Source organism: Hirundo rustica, chromosome 2 (genome assembly GCF_015227805.2).
Source record: "Hirundo rustica isolate bHirRus1 chromosome 2, bHirRus1.pri.v3, whole genome shotgun sequence".
Taxonomy (NCBI): Eukaryota; Metazoa; Chordata; class Aves; order Passeriformes; family Hirundinidae; genus Hirundo; species Hirundo rustica.
In genome coordinates this window covers 22,441,107-22,464,669 of record NC_053451.1, presented here as the reverse complement: position 1 = coordinate 22,464,669, position 23,563 = coordinate 22,441,107, and the positions used below count along the sequence as shown (strand labels likewise).

At 39.7% G+C, this 23,563-nt stretch overlaps 1 protein-coding gene across 7 annotated transcripts in view; it reads left to right on the top strand.

Annotated features, from left to right (window-relative positions):
* LUZP2 (leucine zipper protein 2) overlaps positions 1-23,563 on the top strand; it is an 84,762-nt gene that overhangs the window by 160 nt on the left and 61,039 nt on the right. The window lies entirely within an intron of this gene.

Genomic DNA, 23,563 nt, shown 5'->3' with positions numbered 1-23,563 from the left:
GAAATCAACTCTGCCATGCCAAGGCTTTGCTGTATTTAGCAGTAGTTCTTCTGTTATATCAAAGATGTGTTTCTTGAGATGTTTTTTTTGTGTGTGTGTGTTGTTGTTTGGATTTTTTTTTTTGTTTGTTTGATTTTTTTTTTTTAATATTTGGTGAAATTTCACTTTTAATCATTAATTTTAAAATTCAGTATTGATTTATATATCCCCATTTATATGCTTATAGTGATTAAAAAAAAAAAAAAGGCAAAGCTCATGTTTGTGCAACAGCTTCTAGATACTGAACGTACTCTTTTTTTAAGTATGTGTAGAATGAAAAGAGAAGGACTTGAATTAGAAAACAGTGTTTCCAGGCAATTAGATACTAGCTTCAGATGCTCTAACTGCAAAACCAGTTAATGAGTGCACTGTGTAACATTGTCAGTGTTAGCCCTAATAAGGTACAAGGCAATAGCAACTCAGCAGCTTTAATATTTAAAGGGGAATGAGCTCCTGGCACAGGATAATTTAAAGAATTGTCCTTCCCTTTCCTGGGATATACATCAGTGTCACTTTAGTGGCAGTTAAAGGGCAGGGTAACAAAGTGCAAAATGACAGCTCAGTCCTCAAAGTGAAAAAGTATTTGGCATGTATGGCCAAGAAATGATGTGATGGGACATGAGAGAAGACTGACCGCAGCAAATCGAATGGCAGGGCTGGCACTGATCTTGCCAGGCTGCGGGAATGTCGTTTGTAAGCTACTATCTGTGCTGATGCTGTTCTTTGTGGAGGAGAACTGGTTGAACTGCTTCTCCTGTTGTGTTTGTCTGTTCCCTGCTCTCACAGCTCTCTAAGTGCTGCCCATTGCAGCGTATGAGTCACAGAGAGGGAGTTTTGTAGGATAAAGTATCATCATCTTTGTTGTCCTGTATTTATTGAGGTGATAGCCCAGGGGCATTATTTTAATGATGCACAAATCTTCCTAATCAGTTTACTGTCCTACTTTTTACATTCTGTTTGTCGTATTGCAAGAGAGAGATCTTGCTCTCTTCCCATTCCCAAAGGCCTGTTGATTTTTGTTGAGAAAGGTCTGGGATCATTAATTTTTTTAAAGCTGGACACTGGTCAGCTGTATCTAAAGGTTTTCCATCTTTAGGAAACTGAGTTTGCACTCTTTACAGTGGTTATCAGTCCTATCAGTTCTGATTTTTTGCTCTGCTAGATATAAAGTATGACCTGAAATGTTGCTCTCTCCCCATTCAGTGTAAACAGTGTATTTTAGAGCTGTCAAGTCTGTGTATTATTCTCCTGTCCATGTGCTTTTATTTATCTTTATGAAAAACTTGTGAAGTTCTCACTAATAAATCAGGAATGCAGCAGCTAGTTTAGAAAAGTACAAATCTTGGCAGTTTTATTGGTTCCATAATTTACCCAGTCTTTCTGGTTAATGCCAACAAAACTGCCTAACTTTGGGATGTTTTTCTAGTCAGCATCTCAAATATATGCCTGTCTGAAAAAGATGAGGGGTAAAGTACCTTAAATATAAAAATACCTCTACTCAGTATTTGCATAATTGTATTATTAATTTGTGGCATACTTTTATAGTGGTCCAGGTGAAAACACAGCATCACTGCCAACCCCAAAGCTTGGTGTTAACTGAGTTTGGAATGCTTTAACGTTCCGTATATGTTTTAACATCAGAGACCTCACAAATCCTTTAAACTAAGTCGGGAGAGTAAATGGTGAGGAAGTGCTTTTAACAGCTCATTGTACAGCATGCCATTTATAATTCCCAGATATATAAAGTTATCTACACATCGACCCTGGGGGCACCTTGCAAAGGTCCCTTTCTCTTCAGGGCCCCCAGTGGGGCAAGCAGGTGTGTCTGATGAGTGGGAGAGGAGGATGTGAATCTATTGTTTGTACCTGTACGTGGCACTTTCACACAAACACTTCAACACTGCCCAGCTTCATGCATGCCATTAGTCACAGCTTGGATTTAAGCAGGTTTTCTTTTTTTTTTTTCTTGAAACTGCATCACAGTTGCCGCAGTTTCTCTGCATGCTGTTAGATGGTGATGTTGCAAGCAGGAAAACAGGGGGATAAAATCAGTTTAAAGAGGTAAACGCCCCTTTCCTGATGCGCTGCTTTGTGGCAAACTTGAGGAAGGATTATACCATTCTCTCACTTTAAAGTTGTAGAAGAAAAGATCATAAAACCATAGAATGGTTTGGGTTTGAAGGAACCTTTAAGATCATCTAGTTCCAATCCCCAATCAGCCAGTCACTGTGAAAATGTAGAAATACTCTGTAGAATACACAGTATGCATAGAACCCATTATAGCCAAGTCAAATAGTACTCAATGATGGTAATATTTTGGGGGTTGATGTCTGTTGGTTAAGAATGTCATGTTTACAGCAGTACAGCAATTTGTTGTGTTTGAATGAAACTTAACCCAGGGCTTAATTTTCTGTTTGCCTTCAATTGTGTATGGCCTGGAAAGGATTCAATGTGTCTGTTGGCTTTGTAAGTGCAGAATCAGTTTCTGGTGTTCTTGGTGGAGCAGATTCAACATCAAATGGAAGAGTCAAAGTAGAGAGTATGCAGCATTGGTAGGTGAAGATCTGTTGGGTGCCCATGGCTGTAACCACTTCAAGTCAGGAAGATGGCAAGAAAACAACTGACTAAAAGCATGCTTTATTATTATTACTATTAGTATTATTTTTGATGGTTTCCATGGTGGCAAGGCCTCCCACTCTTGGTGCTTTCACCTGTTGTATTTTTTTCCCCAGAAACTTCAGTGTTTTCAGTGCTGGCAGGAGAGCTCAAAGTAGCTTGGAGGTAGCTTGGAGTTTAGACTAAAGTCTAGTAAAGTACTCAAGTATTCTCTGAAGTATATGGTTAGATCTCTACCTGAGCCGTTCTGGCATGGGATGCTCAGTCCTGTAGTTGACTGGTGAGGTGGTAAAGGAGCTCCCTGAGCTGCACATCCCCTAGGGCCAGAGTTATCTGCTGCAATTCCAGGCTTCTCTGAGAGTCTCAGCTTCTTCCAGCCTGTATGTGCACCTGGGCATGGAAAAAAAATGGTGACACGTGGCTAACACTGGTAAGCTTTTCATCATCAACCACCCAATGTCATGGGAGGAGAGCTGAAGCTAAAGGCAATTACCAGGTGCCCTTGGGGATTGGAATGTCACTTGAAAGACTTATGCTGATTTACTGCTTGCTCATTTTCCTCTCTTTTTTTCCTCATGTTTCTTCCTTTCCCACATACCAGCAGAATTCTCAGTGGTTTAAACCCTGCAATTCAATAAAGCAACCCTTCAATTCAGGAAAGAAATGTTTCCTATAGTGTTTGCTCGAGGGAAGTTATCAAGGCTTCCCGTATTTCTGGGTGGGGACCTGGGTGGTGGCATTTAAATTATAAAGAGGAATCCATGGATAATTGAAAATGGTTCTTTTTGCTACTGACTGCACCTGGAAGAAGCAGTGATAATGGTAATTAAGGCTTGCTGTACACTTGTGTACAATAAATCACTGTTGTGCCGTGCTTTTACCTGCGTTTCTATTAAGAAGAGAACAATGCAGTGTCGTTTTCGGTGATGCTCTGAAGACCACAGCGACAGGGATTGCCATCTGGACCAAAGCAATAGGTAGTCCCCCTTTCTTCCCTGACAGCTGCACAGCCTGAAACTCAAGATTGTTTCTCTTTTTAAAACATTAGGACATTGATGCAAACTAGTCACTTGATCCCCAGCCTTGGCTAATAGCCAGTGTTTCTCAGTGCTGCTTTCCTGCAGGTGGTGTAGCCAGGACCTGGGTTTGTTTTTTTTCTCAGTGACAAGGTTTTCATGTGCCATTTCAGCCTAACATCAACAATTTGTACTAACAACTTCCTGGGGGGGAAGGCTTAAGGTTGCTGTGAATTTTTGTTACGATGCAATCAAAAATGGATGATTAGGCAGAGATGGAACTGATATTAATCAGTCAACAGTTCCAGCCTGAGAAATCATCACAGACATCATCTACCCTTGCATTTTAACATCACAACAAGAATTTTCCTTTGAAGTCTGAATGTTAGCCTTGAGGCACTTTGAGGCCACTTATCCGCCGCCTTTCCGTGTTGCAGATTTTGGTAAAAATTGCTTGGGGGGATTTTTGAGACTTGTAAATGAATTTCTGCTGCTGCATTTGAGTCAAATATATTGTCTTGGCATGCAATTGAATTTCAGGAACAGAGATGTGAGTGACTTGGGAGTGTTTAAGTATCAAAGTTTTAATGGATTTTCTTCATTTTACAGATTTAATCACCACGTAGTAGGCATGTAATTGATTTTTAAGCATATTTCATTATTGACTCAAGCTGGGGGTTTATTTTAAAAATCAGTGCTGTGATATGGCCACGTGTCATTCTGCCGCTCTCTGCAATTTGTGTAGGGCTGGGGCTTGATCACTGGTTTGTATTAATTCAATGAATTAATTGGGCATGGTTTACATGAAAAACACTCTGCTGTCTAAAGTTGCTTCATAATTTTTGAGTATCTGAAAGAGAGAAGATAAAAGGTGATGAGTTGAATTTGCTAAAGTAGTGAATGAGAGAAGCAGAGCAGCTTTCCCATCACTGCTGTGCACTGACAGTGGAATGGGCTCAGATTTCATCCCCAACACCCAGAAATCCACTGTCAACATCAGAGCATGAGACAGTATAATTTTCAGATCTCAGAAAAAGCCCTTTACATCTCATCTCTCCATCACTTATCATTCCTTCTAAAACTGTACTGCTGGGTATTTTTCCCTGATTTTTTTTTCCCCCCTACATGGGTTTCTCCCACCATTTCTGGCACTGGCTGAGATTTTAGAGATGGAGGGGGAGGAAAAAAAACCCAGCCTATCGAATTCACTTTCTTCAAAGTTCTGGTCTCTGTTTTGGGTAGTAAACTGATAGTACAAAGCAGAATTTAATTTTTTTACTGTTCATAGCTTTACTTGAGCCTATGAAATATAGGTAGATAAATAGCAGTCGACGTCTCTAAAAGTCTTGAGTAAGAGTGAAAAACTGGATAAAATCATTTTGCGTAGGGGATGGTTTGGTACAAAACAGCCAGGCGAAGGAGGTTGGTGATGAATGATTAGAAGGAGATTGAGACATTTATCCCCAGGGCAGGAAGAGGGAATGGCTGGATGTAGGAAATGATTTGGAGGATTAACTGCAGTTTGAAGAAAGGGAGGAGAGGGAAAATAACTGACAACAGTTTGCAGCAATGATTTGTATCACAAAAATAATGTTTCTAACCAATGCCTCCCGCCCAGAGGTTTCCAGGATATAAGGACTGGAAATTATATCTTTACTTTGTTTTAAGTGAAGATAGGTAAATACAGAAAAGTACAAAATAATCAGCAAATTATTTGGAATTGGTACAAGCAATTTTTTACAGCCATGTAAATGCACCAGTTTTGCTGGGGGTGGGTAAGAAATACAGAAAACTAATAAAATCTCATTTTGTGTGACACGTGCAGACACCAGTTATATTAATGACAGAGGGGAATGTTGTCTGTTTTGGGGTTTTGACATTTTAGCAACAGAAAGCATGTTCCTTTCTCAGCTTGGCATCCCCAAGAGTTAAAACAGTATCTCATAGCCTGGTTTAGGAAGCAATATAAGATTTAGTGGCATCACATCTAGCACAATGCTTCCAGATTCATAAAACTGCATTGACTAAATCTTCTGTGTTCACACATGAACAGATGAAATTCAAGGGCATACACATGTAGGTCTAAGGGTTGTAGCACAGCAAAAGGACCTGTCTGAATTCTGTAAGATGTCTGCTTCACCTGCGACATATTTGTAAGAAGCTGCAAGTGCCTCTCTGACATTTACTGTTTGTAGTCCAGGCGCTGACGTCTCATTTCTTCCGCCTGGGACTTCGCTGCCCGTGATAGTTTTGAGTTACTGTAAGCAATAAGCTGAAAATTTTGCTTGTCGTATTTTACTGTCAGAAATCTTTCTTCTGTAGCCTTCCCTGGTTGTGTCAGTGGAGTTTGTGCAGCAGAGGGGATGTTGGCCCTCGGATCTAGTGATGTTTTCAGGAGAGCATTATTTTGTAATGAGCACGTCTAAGTTGAAAGGCATTAAATTTTGCAAGCTCTGTCATTGCCAACCATTTTAATTCCTGGTGCTAATCCACGTTATTCCTCTTATTTAAAGCCCAAAAAATCAGTGCTTTCTTGTCAGTATTTTGATGCCCTATTGTGTCTTTCCTTCTAAAAGTGACCATGGTTGACAAAAACTAATTGATTTTTTGAAGAGTAATAATCAAACTCACCGTTCATGAGCAGATTATCACAATATTTTAATTGATAGGTTGTATAATATTTACAAGTCGCTGGCTTCGCTTTCCTTGAAAGCTAGTATTGAATTTATTGAAGCCCATGGATAAGCATTAGTTACAATGACAAGAATAAATTGATGGTTTTCTCCATGATTTCTCAGGAGTGATGCTGCAGCAGCACTTAATCTCCTCTCAGCATTTATCATAAAGTGTAGAGCTTCTCTGAGAGTAAGTTTGTTTAGTAATGGTTGGCAACAGATTTAAGAAGTTGTTTTAGTGCATAAATAACTCGGGAATGAAACGTTCAAAAGGTTGGGGGGAGTGTGCTGCCAAGCATTTCAGAAATAATAACATCTGGAATCCCTGTTTCACAGGGTTTTTTTACAAGACTTAAATATTGTGAGCGCCTTTAGTGAGGTAAATGCAGCACAGACAAGACAGCGTGACAAAAGTAAGACATCGGGCCACAGGAAAAAAATCAAATCTTCCTTCTGTGAGGGGCTTTTATTTGCCTAAAAGCTTTTTTGTTCTAATAGACATCTCTGCCTAGGGGTGTAAAGAGGGTCAGGCTGGAAATGTGAAGATATAGATTGTTAACAGCTCTCTACTGACTGCCCTGTGGCATGGACCTGTTGGCTCAGGCACTTTTTTTAGAAGGTAGTGAGGTTTTTGTGGTGGTTCAGAGCAAGGACCTGCCCTCTGAGCGCTTCTGCAGATTTCTCCTCTCTGAGAGAATATCCTAGCTGCTGAAAAAGACTAAATCTGGTACTGTGGATACTCAGCTCCTGAGATGCTACTGCATTGGGTAAATTCAGGTACTTCTAGTGCTTCTCAAATCTGTGACACAGATCGAAAATAGCTGCCCTGAGAGGGTGTGACACAGCATGTTGTAGACTACTGTCCATTTTCTCTGTGAGTTGTACTGATTATTTTTTAATAGCCTTGTAGCTAATTATTTTAAGCAAAATTGGGTATATTGTTGGCCGCCTTTTCCATTTGGTTATCATCACACCGTGGCTTTCTCAGGTGCAGCAATGTCATCAAGAGCTGCATCCAAAGAACTAGCAGGTTTCCTAGCAGAAAAAAAATACATGTCTTCACACCTGGGGACTCTGGGGTGGCTCTCAGGAGCTATGACCTTGGCTGGTTACCCAGGCTCCTGATTTTGAACACATGCCAGGGTGTGATAAGCTGCAATGAATGTGAGGATGGTATTAAAAATGAGGCAAAAAAGTTGCCCTCCCCAGGAGAAGCACTGAAGGCTGGGGATGTTGCTAGGTACCTCTTCAGGGTTTTCTGACTCAGGAGGAACCATTTCCTCTCATCTAAATGGTAGCACAAGAATTGTGTCTGAATTTTCTTTGGGCCGTGAGTCTTCTCGTGTCTCTTTCCCCATCTGCTGCAGTTTGGCCTCAGTGTAGCCGGCTCTGTTTCCCAAATGGACTCTGTAAGGGTGGTGCACATCATGTGGTCTCCATGAGCCAGCCCTTTCCCTCTGTATTTTCAGGCATTTCCTTTGTTGTTCACTTTCTGCAGCCCTGGTAGTCACTCTGTATTAGCCCCATCCCTGTTGACCATAATGCTAGAATGAAACCTTTCTTTCACTTCAAATTGTTTATAGGCCCAAAGCCAAAGGGCTGGAGTGGATTTGTGACCCTGTCTGTGTAGAGCAATCTGTAGAATGCCATGATTTTGAAAAACTCAGCCGTCTCTGTGGGTATCTGTAAGGAAAAAAGCAATTTAACAAGTTTTTCAGGTGCTTCTTTATTACCTTATCATAGGTCCTCACAGTAGCTTAATGTAATGGTTTGAGCATATAAAACACCTGTGATAAAATTGAATTCCTGATAATGATTTGCACTGTGAGCCTAAGAGGATTCGTTTAAAGCCCACCTGTGAACCTTTCCTTCCATATCAGAGCAGCTATTTCACAGAATTAGTGCTGAAGCAATGCAATGATTCCAAGGGGCTGAAATGCTTCCAACCAGGACCTTGAGCTGTCTCCACTTGCTTCCATAAAAAGAAATGGGATATTTACCTGTCTCACAAATGGCTGTGAAGATCAGGTGTCTGGTGTTTAAGATCCGTTCAAACATAATTTTTCACGGAAGAAGAGAAATTAATTACAATTGCTCTTCTTTTTGAAACCTAGAGCCAGTGTGCACCCTCTCTGTCATTTCTGGGGTTCAAGGCGGGTTTCACTTTGCATTTTATTCTTTGGCCAGTTTATCTGTGGCAGCGTGTACTTGGAATTAAGCACGAAGATTTTCAAGTTCACCAGCCAAATATATGACAATACCAAGGCAATGGGATGAAGCTCATATTTTTGTGTTTTTCTGGCCGAATGCCCTGCTAATTGTGAGAAACAGAGAATGACATGCTGAGGACAGGTCACTGTGTGCACCAGGACCCACTTTCTGCCTGGAGGGGGACAGCTACGTGCAATGAAGTCTGCTTTGCGTTGAGGGTTTTTTTTTCCTGGCATAACTTTTGCGTCTGATACTGAAAATCTGGTCCAGCACATTTTACAAACCAACCCTAGAGGCTGCACGTACGCTAAAATAGCACTTTGTATTTTGTTTACATTCCTCGCAGAAGATTGGTGTAACATAAATTACTGGTTGAGAGATCCTATTTCTGTATTTGCTTTAGGCAGGTGCTCATTTTAGCTTTATAGTTCTGCAAAAAAAAAGGCCCAAAAACGAGGAGCTGTAGAAAGTTTTGAGCAGCAAAAAAGCATTACTCTATATTGTTGCCTTTAGCCCAAGCAGGCACCCTGTCTGTACACCGATTTTGCTGGCTCAGTCTGTGACTCAAACTGGAAAAGTTCAAACATCCAGTAGCTACTGACAGCCCCGCATCTTCTTCACAGAGTTTTTTTCTTTTGATCAGCCTTGTTTGTGCTGGGCTCTTGCCAAGGGTGTCTTGTGATTAATGTGTTTGCCCCCTTGAAGCAGGGAATAACCTGGAACATCCCAGCTGCTCTATCTGTGTCAGCTTAAGCAGAAAGCAGCATCTTGGTAAATACTGAGTCCTAGCTTGTCCTGAGTAATGGCACTTAATCCTGAGCCTGATATCTAATCTTATCTGGAAACAGCCCCCCCTCTTCATGGACTCTGCTGCTTCTTGCTCTGTTCCAGTGCTTTACTGAATGTGCAGCGAGGTAATTTGCTCTAGCACCTTAAATTTGTGTTGGTCCAAGTTCAGGGTATGAGCTCGGGTTTTTTTCATCTTTTTTCTTTGTTGAACTTGATCATGCTTAAGGGTTTGCTCACAATGGGACGTTTTTGTGAAGAGTGAAGCCAAAAGGCATTGAATGCATCAGTTGTGTCCATTTCTCTACTTACAAGCAAAGGATCTTCCCCTTCCCTCTTCCCCTTGCTCTCCTTTTATTGCTCCTAATGTATTTACAAGTTCCTTTTTTTACTCCATCTTTCCTTACAGCATTCTATATCCTCATACCAGAATGTAGGATCACTGTCAGGCTCATAACCCACTAGCTCAGGAATTGTGGCCATGTGGTAACTGATGTTCATTCTGCACAACAGTCAAGAAAACCCAGTAGTATTTATGTAGAAGATGCTCTTTATTTGATGGCTTAGCTTTTTTTTTTTTAAAACAAGTATGGTAGAAAACTAAATCTAGGAAAACAAAAAACTAGAAACAAAACAAACCCCTCTAAACCGAACAAAAATACACACCTCGCCCCCCCAAAAAAAAAAAAAGGCAGATAAGCAAACCAAAACAAACAACAACAACAAAAAACAACCAGAAAAGGATCTGGGAAATATGTTTTCCCACCTTTGGTTTGGTCAGGCATTTTCCACCTTTGGTTTGGCTTTATCACCTCTTGTGGTTGCCAGTTCACAATTTGATACAGGGAAATCATTTCCCTTTTGTAAAGGAAGGGGATTTTCTCCCATCTCCTCTTCATTTTTCTCTGAGGATGGGGAACCATTTGGCCCTATTTTCATGAGGTGGGGTTAGAAAAGTCCTTAGAAAGCAGTGACAGAAGTGCATATGTCAAGGACTGTATAGATTGTGGACATCACAGAATGTCTGTTCCATTGAAATTCAAACCATGAGGCTGTGTGTGTGGGTGGCCAGAGATGAAAGCAGGATCTGATAGCAGAGAGAGGATAAAAGATAACTGCACGTGGCAGTTGAGTCTTTGCCTATATTTAAATTGGGAAATGTGTGTCCCTAAGTGTCAAGTGTTTGAGTGGGCAGATCCAAATAGGGGTGAACTGCTGAAGCTTTTGTGGAACTATTTTCTCAACATCTGGCAATATCTTGGACTTTCATACCTCCAATCCATTGGGCTTAGCATTTGTTATTGGGGGGAAAAAACCCAACAGGATCTTACGATGGAACTGTCTTGGTGGTAGGAACTAACTTTTGCGCTGGTCAGAATGCACGAGTAAAAGGATATAATTGCGTTAAGTAATGCTGGTCTCAGTTCTCTTTTTAATTTGAAGACAGAAGCACTTTGAATGTGTAATTAACTTCTTCAAATTGCCTATGATGCTATGACCAATCATAATCAATTTTATTTTGAAATTGCATCCATGCAATTCAGTGCGTTGAGTAACATCATAATCAAGAATAAAATTTTCAAAATACTGTTTTCACTGGAGAAGGTTGCAAAAGGAATCCTGTAAATCTTGTTATTTTGGGCCCATATAAGCATTACAGGCAAAGTTTTATGCTCTGACTATTCTGTGTGTTTTCCAGGTTTTTTTACTAGTGACTTTTTTTTTTTTTAATTTCTAACTTTTTTTGGCACTAGAAGATGTTTACATCAAATGTTCATAGGGAAAAATATTTTCAGTAAAAATGAGGTCTCATGAAGTGCAAAGAATTTTTATTATGTCGCTTTATGCACGAAGCGTTTGTTTTCTAAACGCTATGGGCATATAAACATTTAAGAAGTAATGCTGTATACCCACAACGTGATGTGCCTATCACTTCTTTTTGTCACAATTTCTCCCCAAGTGATACTTGCAATTGTAGAGTTCCTAATAGTTTACCCAGCTTTTTACTTCTGATGGCATCCTGGAGCGGTGATTTAATGTTCTGCCGGGACTAATTTCAGTGCTTGAATTCTTGGATGCTGGAACATTACTCTTGGTTTATTTGCGCTGCAGTTGTTTCACCTTCCCTTATTATGTCTTCCTTCCATCTGTGGGATAACAGAGTACAGTTCTCCTAAGGATAAGGACTGGGGGGGAAGACCCATCACTTCCCTGTCACAGATGCACAAATTATAAGGCTGGAGAAGGGAATGGTGATGAACTCGTAGGCTTTCTGGAGCACGCAAGATATCGAAGTACTCTGACTTTCATGTCTTAATTTTTGACTACATCTTAGACAATCCATCACTGGCAAGGTCACTGAAGTTCTGGTTACATTGCTGTTAACTTTTGCCCCTTATTTCTAGCCTGAATTCAGTGAACTTGTTTTTTTACCCATTTTCTTTAATCTGCAAGGTTAAAGACTCTCTAATGTTGTATTAGGAGCTTACGCTCGGTTGATTATAGAGCTGAATCAAAGTAATTCAGGTTGGCAGGGAGCGCTGGAGACGTGTTCTCCAATTTCCTTGCTCAAAGCTCTGCTGTGGGCTGCGTCTAGTTGGGTTTTGGATCTCTCCAAGGTTCAAGATCCCACATTATAAATCCTTTATCCAAATATACAAGGTACTGTAGTGAGTATAGCTTTACTGAGATAGGGGTCACCAGTCCTCTTTCCAGTCCTCCTTTATCCTCCAAGCTGTGGAAGACAACCAGGTTTGTCAGGCAGGATTTGATCTTGGTGTTTCCCTGATGATTTTTCCCGTCCCCTTCTTGTCCTTTATGTGCCTGGAGGTGGCTTTGGGGGAATTTCCTCCATAATTTCCCTGGGAGATGAGGTGAGCTCAACTGGCCTGTTGTTTCTTCTAACAGCCTCTTCTCCCTTCTTGGACAAGGGGACAGTTGTCAGAAGTTTTTGAAGATGCAGTAGCATCAAGTGGCTGCCCAAGACCCTCACTCATCGTGAGCAGCATGTCCTTCTCACTTGCTGCTTTCTTGGATAAAGTCCTCACTCCTTAAATAAGGTCTTTTTTCTTTGTTTCTGGATTTATGTCCAGTAGCAGTTGGGTGGATGTTTAGTCCTTTCTGGCCTCTGCTTGGAAAACATCCAATTCAATTTTAAAACCCGTCAGTTAGCTGATCTTTGATATATTTAATGTATTGCATTAAATTTGTAGTTTTCCTATTTCTTAAACAAAAGATTACTTGCCACTGACTTGCATACCTCAGGGAAATTTATCATCTCAGCACCTTTAACTTTATTAACCTTATAGTGTGTAATGTCATTGCCACAGATCTTGAGTTAGATTGACAAGACCATAAACACTTGTAACTGATATAGTCCTTCTTTAATTGCTTAAAAAACAGTTGTTTTGCTTATTCCATGATTTTTCCCAGGGCTGATTTCAGGTGACAAGTCTCTACCTACTTAATTTCTGCTATGTTAGCATGTTTGCTTTTTTCCAAACCTGTTGAATTTCTGTGCTGTTCAAAGAGTTATTCAGAATTGACGTTGATGGTAAAAATTGCTCCTTGCAAACTCCTCTTTGAAGGTGTTGCCCTGAAGCTTATGCAGGCCTGCTGCTTTAGAAAGGTCTGAATCCAGCAGCTTCATTTAAACATCACCCTTGGCTACTTTTTGAATGAAAGATAAATGTTATCATGATTAAGTGGTGTGACATATCTACCGACTTATTTTCCAGATACAGGAAGAGAGATTTATTGACTGCTTCTACCTTTTACAGCATTATTAACAGCTAGTCACTTCTGTTCGCTAATCAACAAGAAAAATTGCTGTGACTCATTTTGCTCCCAACGCAGTTTTAAAGAAACGCCCTTTTATTACTCGTTACCAACGACTGCCGATTTCTTCCGTCTCCTCTTGCCTTCCATTTCATTCCTACTTGCAATGCACCACCGCTTCTGTTCAGTGCCTTACTGATACAGCATGTAGCAAAAGTAATGGAATCTATTTCTGTGCTGATCTCCACACAGTGACATTGCGGGGCGATGCATATCCATAGACCGAATCTTTGTTTTTCCTTCAAGGTTTTAATGGCCATCACTTTTTCGCTGTTGAAGCCGTTCACTGAGTATCTGTGCCTGTTTATTCATGGAGAGCTGTTTTCCCTCTTTCTTGTGACAGTTTTTTTCCTGTATTTACATAGCCATCTTTCTTGATGGTGAGTTATGAGGTGGTTGGTTCTATATTTAAAGCTTTTAATTATCTGACATAGTTCTTATTTGTTCTTTGGTACATAAACGTTTTTGGTTTTGGTGAAATCACTTTTCTTAGGAAGCCTCAGACTATTACAGATGATTTTCTTTGTACAATGGAAATAACCATGTCCAGATCATTTTTATGAAGGCAGTCAAGATTTTTATATGCAACCAATCTGTTCTTATTTATCCTGTTCATATCTAATGCTGAATTTATCTTTGTACAGACTTTCAGAATTTTTCAAATTTTTTAAATTTGGAGGAAATTGTTCCTGCAATGCATGGCTGCATTGAAAAAATTATCACAAATCCACTGTGTGATAGTAGTTGTGAAATTAAATTTACTTGGTGCTCACCATTGCACTATCTCTGATGACCTGAGCAGGGTCTGTGTAATTTCATCAGCCACGATAGCCTGTAAGTATATTTCAGGGAAGCAAAAAATTTGAAAAATGGATGGAATTCTACTCTTCATTTTTTTCTTTGTACTCTGAATCAAAAGGTATAGAAACACATGCTTTTGAGTAGTTAATAAGCAAAAAAAAACAAAACAAAACAGAACAACTCCAGGCTTCGTCTTCTGATATGCTAATTCTGGGAACAAAAAAGAGCAGTGAAACTCTCTGTAAATGGAAATCGCAGACAACAATCGTGTGACAACAGTACCCTTGCCAGAACGCTGAGAACCATTTCTTATCTCAGCAAATCCTTCCAGCCTTGACTGTCATATTAGCCAGTTTTATTCTACATGGCTTGTCTTCGATCATCTGCTGCATGTTCCCATGGGGGAAAGTTGTGCCCATTTGCCTGTGAGCAGCTCGCAGTGTTTAATGAGCATCTGCACGTTCTATCAAGGTTTTAAAGCGCTTCTGCTCGGATAAATTGAGCAGTCCTTTCATTAGCTTGATGCATGCAGACTTGCTGTTCCTCTCAAATACAGTAAGGCATTTGAGGGGTTTTTTGGGGTTTGTTGTTGTTGTTTTGTTGTTTTTTATTTTGTGGACTTGCAGATTACTCTTTTTTTTTTAAGGATATTTTTGCCAGTGTTGTCATTTCAGCTGGATCTGGAGACTTTTTCTGGTTTCTGCATTATGGTGCAATGCTACCTCTGTCAAGTGCCTTTCCAAAGAGGCAGTAAAAGACTACATTTGTAAGCGCTTGTGTGTTGACATATTAAAATAAAAGGTATCTTATTGACTGTGACATCTGACAAGTTTTTCATTGAGCATATCCCAAAATAGACTAGTAGTATTTCTTGCCACTGTCTGCCTTAAAGTGGTTTTTGGTCAATCTCTTACAAGCGAGTGCTTAGAAAATGCTTAATTAATCCAAGTCCTTCAATTATTATTTTTTAATATAAATTAAATGTCACTTTTATCTTGCCTTTTCCGAACGTTAATAGTGTCAATGGTATATAGGTGCAAAATTGACCTAAAGAACTGCAGCGTAAGCATATAATGGGTAAATCTCTTGTCCATTGCATTTTATGTTGGATAATAATTTACTTTCTTTTTTTATGCTTATTTTAGACCGTCTCAATTTAATCTTCAGTTCCTCAGTACCTATAAGATGTTCCAAATACCGTTAAAGCTGTTTCCTCAAAAAATAATTTGTTATCGTGGAACATGATAACTTCAAGTATCCTTAACGTTAAGGACCTTGACTTAACTTTGGTGTCTCTGTGATAATTAGGAAGAAAGGGGAGAAATCTGACCACTGAGAAATGTTTCTCAAGGCTGAAAAAGAAAGTCACACAATGGAGCTCTACAGGCCCCGTGAGCCAGCTGGTTCCTGGGAATAGCAGGAGATCTTTTAGTGCCCAAATTTAGACAGCAAAATGCATCAGTGGTACAAGCACCATTTAGAAATCAGGCCAGCCAGAAATGGGAACTCTTTGAAAAATTAACTATTTCTTTTTTTATTTCCTTTGTCAGAGAACTTTAATTTCATGCGTAGATTTTCAAGCTACATATTGTTACTATGGAGTGCTTTGAAAACAAATAATCGTTGAAGATAAATTTTGTAGTTCTTTCAAAGAGTTTTGGAATAAGCCTTTGGACTGTTCAAAGTTTTCAATTAAAATTAAAACATGGACGGTTCTTTTTGGTGCCGGCAGGCTGGTGGGGACAGAGACCTCCTCTTTGCTCTGCCAGTCTGGATTGTGTTGGAAACTCATTTGCCTGTCAATTCTGTGTATACAGAGTACAGAGCTTCTGTTTGAAAGAATATTCCCCACCTTTAGTGAAGCATTAAGGGTAAAAATGCTGGTTTTACAGCAGATAAGATGGAGTTTGCATTTCCTCCCTGTGCATTTTTAGCCTTGTGAACTGGCACATGATACTGCTTCTTTCTTAATAATCATGGAAGGCAAATGGGAAAGTGTACCATGACTTCAATTATTAGAGGGCATGGGAAAAAACCTACTTGAGGTTGTTTTGTTTTGTTTTGTTTTTTAATATTCCAGTGGACTTGCAAGCTTGCTGTACATGTCTGCTGGAGAAGGATGTTCTCTAGATACGGCAGCTGCTACCTTGTGGTTTCATAGCTCACTCGGTGCCTCGTTAACTGAGCAAAGCTTCAGGAACCAAAAGCACGTGGCAGATGATTTCCCAGCATGGAGGAACTCACAGGCTGCTTCCTCTCTTTTGCTCCCTCCTCAAAGGAAAAGGAAAGGGAAAGATGAATTCCTAAGTAAGCAGGAGGAAGAAGGAGCAAACTTCTAGGAGATCAGTGATTATAGTTTTTGGTTTCTGCAAGTAGAAGTTTGCAATAATACAACTCAAGGCTTAATAGGTAATGATAGCTAAGGAGGAATTATTTAACTCATGTAATAGATACCTTTGTTTTGAATTGAAGATACTTTTTCTGTGAGAGTTGGATTTATAAGTAGCTCTGTTGGCCTGCAGGAAGTGAGAAAGGGAGGAAAGTTTGGGCAGTAGCACTGGAGCAAGGGGCAGCCTGGCAGATGTGTCTCACTGCAAATGTGAGAAACTAAATGATGAGAAGAAAGTAATTTATTGGTTTTGCAGCTGAGTTGTAGGTTGTAAATATGCCTGGTAGGCAAAGGCGGTGTGTGCATGGAGCACCAATAAGAAGTCAAACATTTATTGTCAAAGATTGCAGTGTTTAACCCACAGGGAAATCTGACAGCCAGGACTTCCCTGGGCTATGACTGAAGGGCTGCAGTGCTGTGAATCCACTGACATAATTTCTGCACCATTCAGCTCATTTCAGTGCTGGACCCCTTGTGCTTTTCTCAGATTTTATGAACTTGAGTAGGTGAATTCACTGTCATCCAGCCAGTTGCCTGTTGGAATGTGCCCAAAGCATAGTAAGTATTAGTTGGAGCTGGCTACAGAAAAACTCATCAAACAAAACTCTTCCACTCAAACTCAAACCTTTATTACTGCTCGGGATACAGAAAGGAAAAGGAGTTAGTTCAGTAATTGGAGGACAGAGCTCATAATTCAGAAAATCCAGTTGTCAAATACTCAGTAATAAATTTAAAATCCTAGTTTTAGTGTATATATATTGGCTGTCCTTCAATTCTGTGATACAGCTTAGCCCCTTTCTCATGAAAAGATCATTTGCTAAATGTATTCTGAGTTATTTGGACACTGCTGTATGGTACAGCTGGAAATGTTTTTCCCTTCAAACTGCTTGGGTGCTGTATGTGACAGCCCCTCCACTTTTATACCACAGAAGATCAGATACATCAAATCACTTCCAAGATAAAAGTAGTTTGAATGTGTTCCTGTTCTTTTAGAAGGCACATTCCAGATGTTTGTTAACTCCTTGACCACCAGCAAAAGCATGATATAAATGCTAATGTAGCAGAGTACTTTCTAAATGAAATGGAAATGGTCTTCAGCTATTAGCAGGGCAAGGGTTAATCAAACCTGTTTCTTTACACGTGGTCCAAGTTCCACTCTTAACTTGGCACAACTTAAGCTTCATAAAATAATGTCAATATGCTGCTCAACAGGCTGTATTTATAACCATCTCATCCTAATATTGCTCTTTATTTGTAATTAGTACAAATAGAAAATTATGTGGTGCTAGTCACTTTCAAGTTGATTTAAAGAACGAGAAATAATTTTCAAAAATCTATAAACAGATCTTCTAATAAGATAACCTTAGAAGAGACTTTTACTGATGACATTTCAGGCTGTTGCCTCAACAGTCCTATAATTAGCTATTAAGAAAGAAAATTCTTTTTGATTCCTGAATAATAGCATAAATAAAACTTGAAGCTAGTGGTACCAAGTTTTGGTAGAAAGTTTGGGTACAGAGTTTTCCTGCCTGGATTTCCTTCCTACTGAAGATACACATGAGTCTCAGATCCCAGATCCAGGCTAGCAGGAGAGGATTATTGATTACAGATGCCTTTAATCGGGTTGGTCAGCACAGGACGGTTGTGTGCAGTAATTGAAGGTGGGATTTAACACAGAACATGACCTACTCTGCTTTAGCTGTCATGTGAACATTCTTGATGTGCACTAAAACTGGGTGATGCAGCCTGCTGGATTTTCTGCGTTGACTTGGGGAGCTTCAGTTTGCCCCCATTTGCCTGAAAATGCAGAGGGGTTTCAATTCCTGGAGGTCTCTGATGTTTGCTGCGTTTTGGGGCAACCCTGATGGAATCCATGTAAAGGATTTTATATAGGCATAGTAGAAAACAGTAACAATTGGAGAGATTTAATGGAATTAGGCTTCATTTTGCTCATTTGCATGGAGTGATTCTCAAGACTGTCCGAAGAGCAGTCAGCCAGCAGGTGACAGGCAGATAGCTAGGAATTGCATCAGCATCTTCTTAAGGACTTCTCCATAAAAGTTCTAACTTTCGAAGAACTTTTTTTTTTTTTCTATGGGTGCATCTTCCCAGAAACAAAACACCGTGGAAAGGTTATCTCAAAAGAGAGCACCTGGACAAAAAACCCAGCCTCTCCTGGGCTGGGAAGAAAGAAAGGAGCTTAATAATTAATTTTTAAATTAACAATTAATGAATAATTTTTCAGAGATGCAGGATCATTAGTTAACTGCATAATAAACATCATGAAACCACCCTGACCAGGTGTCTTAACAACTTCACAACCTGTAGGTAGCTAATGGCGAAATCGTTGTAGGGTGGGTAAAATCCAGCTCAGGAAAAGACAGAAAATTCTACGGATCATTGCTTTGGTTCTCTCTATCCATTCACTACAGACCTTTGTCTCCAGGAATATCTTCGTCATACCTTGGCGGGAGAATCATGTGTTAATATTGTTGTAGTGTTACGCCCAGTACATAAAACGTCAGTACTTCTCTTTTTCACAATCGTGTCGCTCTCATAAAACTACTGAAAGAATCCCTGGGAATGGTTTTAAGGATCTAAGACAAACATCTCAATATTAAGGAAATGGTCCAAGTCCTTACCTCATTACACTGCCAGAATGACTGTTCTAACAGTTAATGAAGACACTTGTAAATTCTTCCTCATGGAAGTCTGTCTTGATTTCTTTCTGTAGCTTCTAAATGATAAAATAAGCTGGGAACAGCAAAATATTTAATTGGGTTACTAATTAAATGTCAGGCGTGGGCTGCCTGTTAAAATCAAAGGTTAACTGGCAGCTAAGAGCATTTATGACAGATTTCTAAATTCAGTGTCTAGAGAGATGCAAAATAAGGTAAACGTCTCTGGAGTATGTTGTTTTCCAGCCTTAAAATGCATCTTTAGACTTCTTATCGCTATTTCTTAGTTCATGGTACTGCCAATTGCAGAGGATCCCATATTTTCTTTCTCAATAAGTGTCCTTTTAAAAAGCAGGTATTAAAAGATAAAGTAATTACTATGCTGAGATTGCAGCCAGCTCAGGAAATTATTTTTGTTCAGATTCTGCAGAGGAGAAGATTTTGTGTTTTAAAAAGAGATGTTAAAATATGACACTGAATTAAAGCCAAAACTTCCACCCCCGCCCCCCCCTTGGACTCAAATGAGCTTATTTGCAGTGGTACTTGGGAATTTGTGGTTCATGTGACTGGAGAACCTGACACACTCTAATATATTGCAGAGCTTCTTTTTTGGCATAGACTAATCCTCATTTTATAGTTGGGGAATAGAGCACAAAGAGATCAAGGTATGCTGACACTCCCAGTGGGAGTTCAGTCCAGATAAAAGCTTTAGAGGAGCTGTTTAGGCCTGGAAGTGTATGGGGAGACACTGCTTACATTTCCCTATCCTGGTTTTCATCAAGGCAAATGAACCTTTTTGCCAATGTAGCATGCATTTTTCTGAAGAAGTTTGAAGGTCTCACATTCTCTCATGTAGAAGAAAAAAAAGATGTTTTTCTTTCCTGAAAGAATCTGTTTAGAATGTCTTACTTGCATTAGTGCTGATAGAAATAATGGTAATTATAAACCACTTGAATACATTTTGAATACCTACTTGTAGGTATGTTCTTTTATGTATACATATCTATATGTGTGTGTGTATCTGAAACTGAGTTTCCTAAAAGAGACATTGAATGGCAAGTGAGTTTTTGATTTTTTGCCTTTTTTTTTTTAAACCTTTTTAAGAAGCTTTGAGCCACAGGATTCTGGAGAAGAATTTATAAACCTCCACCTAATAGAAATGTACTGCAACATAATACTGGAATTTCAGTTCACTGAGTATATTTTTTAAACCAGAACAAAACCACCTTCCAACTCTTATCTTGTGCTGAATGCTTCATCACCATCATGATGACGGGCAACAAATCCTTGAAGCCCTTGTATTAGCTGGGTAGTATATTAGTATTAATTGGGTGAGACAGATCAAATAGTGCCAGGAAACATTCAAAGATGATATTCTTGTAGCCTCAAGGTAAGTTTATTGTAGGCTGACAGCTTTTTGCCTTTATTATGTTGGACTTGTGGCTAGTTTGTCAGTTCATCTATTGTTGGTATAAAATGGAGATCAGATGGTCTGTTTGGCAAAGGCAGGTGATGTGCTTTGATCAGGATCCCCAGAGATTACAGTCAAGTCTGGTTTTGTGCTTAAACACAGAGTTAGCTGTGCTGAGGAGTTTCTCCCTTGTTTCTGGCTTTGGCAGCTGATAGTCCACTCTTTCCCTCCTCTGTCAAAAACTCAGCTTGGTGACTGAGAATAAAACCTTAATGTTTCATACCAGTCTTCTCACTCCTTTTGAAAACTCATTTTGAGCAGCAGAGAGCACATTGTGTTTTTCTACGTGCAAAGTTGCTGGCTATCATATTCAATCAAGAGATTTTCCTCCTCCTTCTGAGCTGTGAAATCAGCAAAGGAAAAAAACTCTCCGACCCCTTGCAAAGCAAAATACAGATCCATGAAGGCACTTTCACGACTTTTGCATACTTTGAAATAGATGTGGTTTCGTAGTGAATGTTAGCTCACTGAAACTGAGCTACTTGGATTGCTACTGAGGAGTAAAGAAAACATTTAAGAATTTTCTTGGGTTGGGGGCTACTCCTTCATCATGTTCAGTTTGCATGTGCTCCAAATGTGCCAAAGACTCAAACATTTTTCCTGAGAAAGGAGAGAAGATGGAAGGATGGCTCCTTATATGAGGAAATCAGTTCTAGCACATGTATTTAGATACATGGTCATTGCATTGGTCTCCTTGGATGGATAAAATCTGCTAGCCCTGCACCAGCAACATTTACTTGCAACCCTTCTCCAAAAGGAGTGATTTTACCCAACTTCTTTTGTGTCTTTGTCCCAAAAAAAGAATGGAAAATGGGATAAGTCTTATTTCAGCTGATGGAGACGTTTCCTCAAATGCAATCATCGAACGGTTTGGGTTGGAAGGGATCTTAAAGCTCAGCTGGTTCCAGCCATTCTGCCAGAGGGGACAACTTCCACTATCCCAGGTCGCTCAAAGCCCCATCCAACCTGGCCTTGGACACTTCCAGGGATGAGGCATCCACAGCTTCACTGGGCAACCTGTGCCAGTGTCTTCCCACCCTCATCCTGAAGTATTTCTTCCTAATAATGGTGAATTCCGATTTTCGTGTCCACCAGAAGAAATGCGGCGCCTGTCTGCACTTTGGATTGACAGAAGTAGTCATCCTGCTCAGGTTCCCATGGCAGCCTGAGCATCTGCAAGGGATGGGAAACAAAAAAGATCTACTGAAAACCATTTAACTAGCCAGCAAAGATTGTAGTACCCAATTAAGCTGGCTCCAGGGCTCTAAGGCCATATTAATCTCTCTGTTGCTCAGATGAACAAAGTAATTTAGGCTGAAGATTTAGTAAAAACCTGCAAAGTCTGAGAGTTTTTACATTACAGATCGCTCAGCATCAGAGCTTTATTCCTACTGTGTGGTGCTGTACTTCACGTGCAGCCATTCAGCAGTCTGTTTGAGATTTAAATCTCTCTGGGGTCCTAATAAAACATGAAGGAAATGTGCACCTTAAGATCCAGCATGTCTGGGAACTGGAGTTTTTTATGCTGAAGTCTGGCTTTTTTTTCTCTCTAGGTAAATCTGTAAGTTTTTCTCTATAGGTAAATCTCTCTGGAAGTTCATCCTGAAGTTGAGCAAAGTTGTTGTGAGTAACAGCTCTTGCTATGAAAGAGTTCTGGTGTTTTACTTGAAGGTTGTCCTAGAGCAAATCAGAATGGTTTTGAAGGTTTCTTATGCCACCTGTGTGGCCAGGCTTTTCCACCTTTATTCCAGCCCACATAGAAATGCCAGTTGAGCCTCATGATGGAATTTTGAAGGTGGGTTGCTTTGGTTTAGCAGTGTGGAGTTTGTTTTTTGGCTTATAATGCTGAGGTGCAGGGTGGTACCAAAGAACAGACTGTCTGTAAAGAAATTTCTGAGGCTGGGGATTTGTAGGAGGAGTTCTTTGGTGTGTTTTTTGTCAAAATCTCAAGTAAGTTACCTGTAAAAGCAATTGCTTTATAATTGCTGCAGTCACAATTCAATGAAGATATTGCTGAAACCCTCATGCAAATGATGTGTGTGTTGCATAGACCAAAAAACTTGCTTTTTTTAATGTGAAACATTTTTCTGAGCTCTAGTTCTTCAGGTTGAGTAATATCTCTTTCAAAAACTCTTTCAAATCAGACCAGACTCTGATTCTTCTAAAGCTCCCTCCTATTGACTTGATTTTCTACCGTTATGTGAATGACTTCAAAATTGCACTCAAAAAAATAAAAAACCCCAAAACAAAAACTCAGACATTTTATTAAAAATCTTTCTTATTAATTTGTGATGAAGTGGCTGGTACAGGAAAAGCATAGGCTGATTTTTGGTCCATTCAGGCTGCCAGATGTTAAGAAGGGAGCAAGATTCATGAATGAGTGGCAGTTAGGGTCTGGATATATAGCACAGTTCTCAGTCTTGCATCTGTGCAGAAAAGAGAGAAAGATCAGAGTGATATTGTTGGCTAATAATGAAGAAGTTATCTGGTGCATGATCTCTGTTTGGAAGACAGATAAAAGACCAGCTGTTATCTGTATAATGCACACATCATTGAATTGGTAAGTGAAGCAAAGTTTGCATTTAAAATCGTTTGGATCTGTGATACCAAGTCTATTTTAAATCCGGAAAGGCACCATATGAAATATTAGTGAATGCAGGTATTCTTCCAACATATTAATAACAGCCATTTCTCTGTGTTAGAGTGCTTTGCTTATTTAAATTGCTCTGTTGTGATGTTATATATGTAGTAGATGGTGCCCTCTACACCATAAAGAAATCAGATGATGAAGAAAGGAGGGATTTGTCACCTGTTCATTAGAGAAACATCACAGGTCTAAGTTCAGACGGGAATGTAAAGTGAACTTCTCATGATTAGTAAGGTCCGGCTGTTGTTACTTGACAGTGGGCTCACATGCCAAAAGGGTAAAAATGTTAGAATTTGGAAAGGTTCTTTCTACCTGCAGGAAAGCATGACAAACAAGGATTACAGCATACCACATATTTAATTGCATTTACCATGACATCTAGCAGATGCTGGAGAAA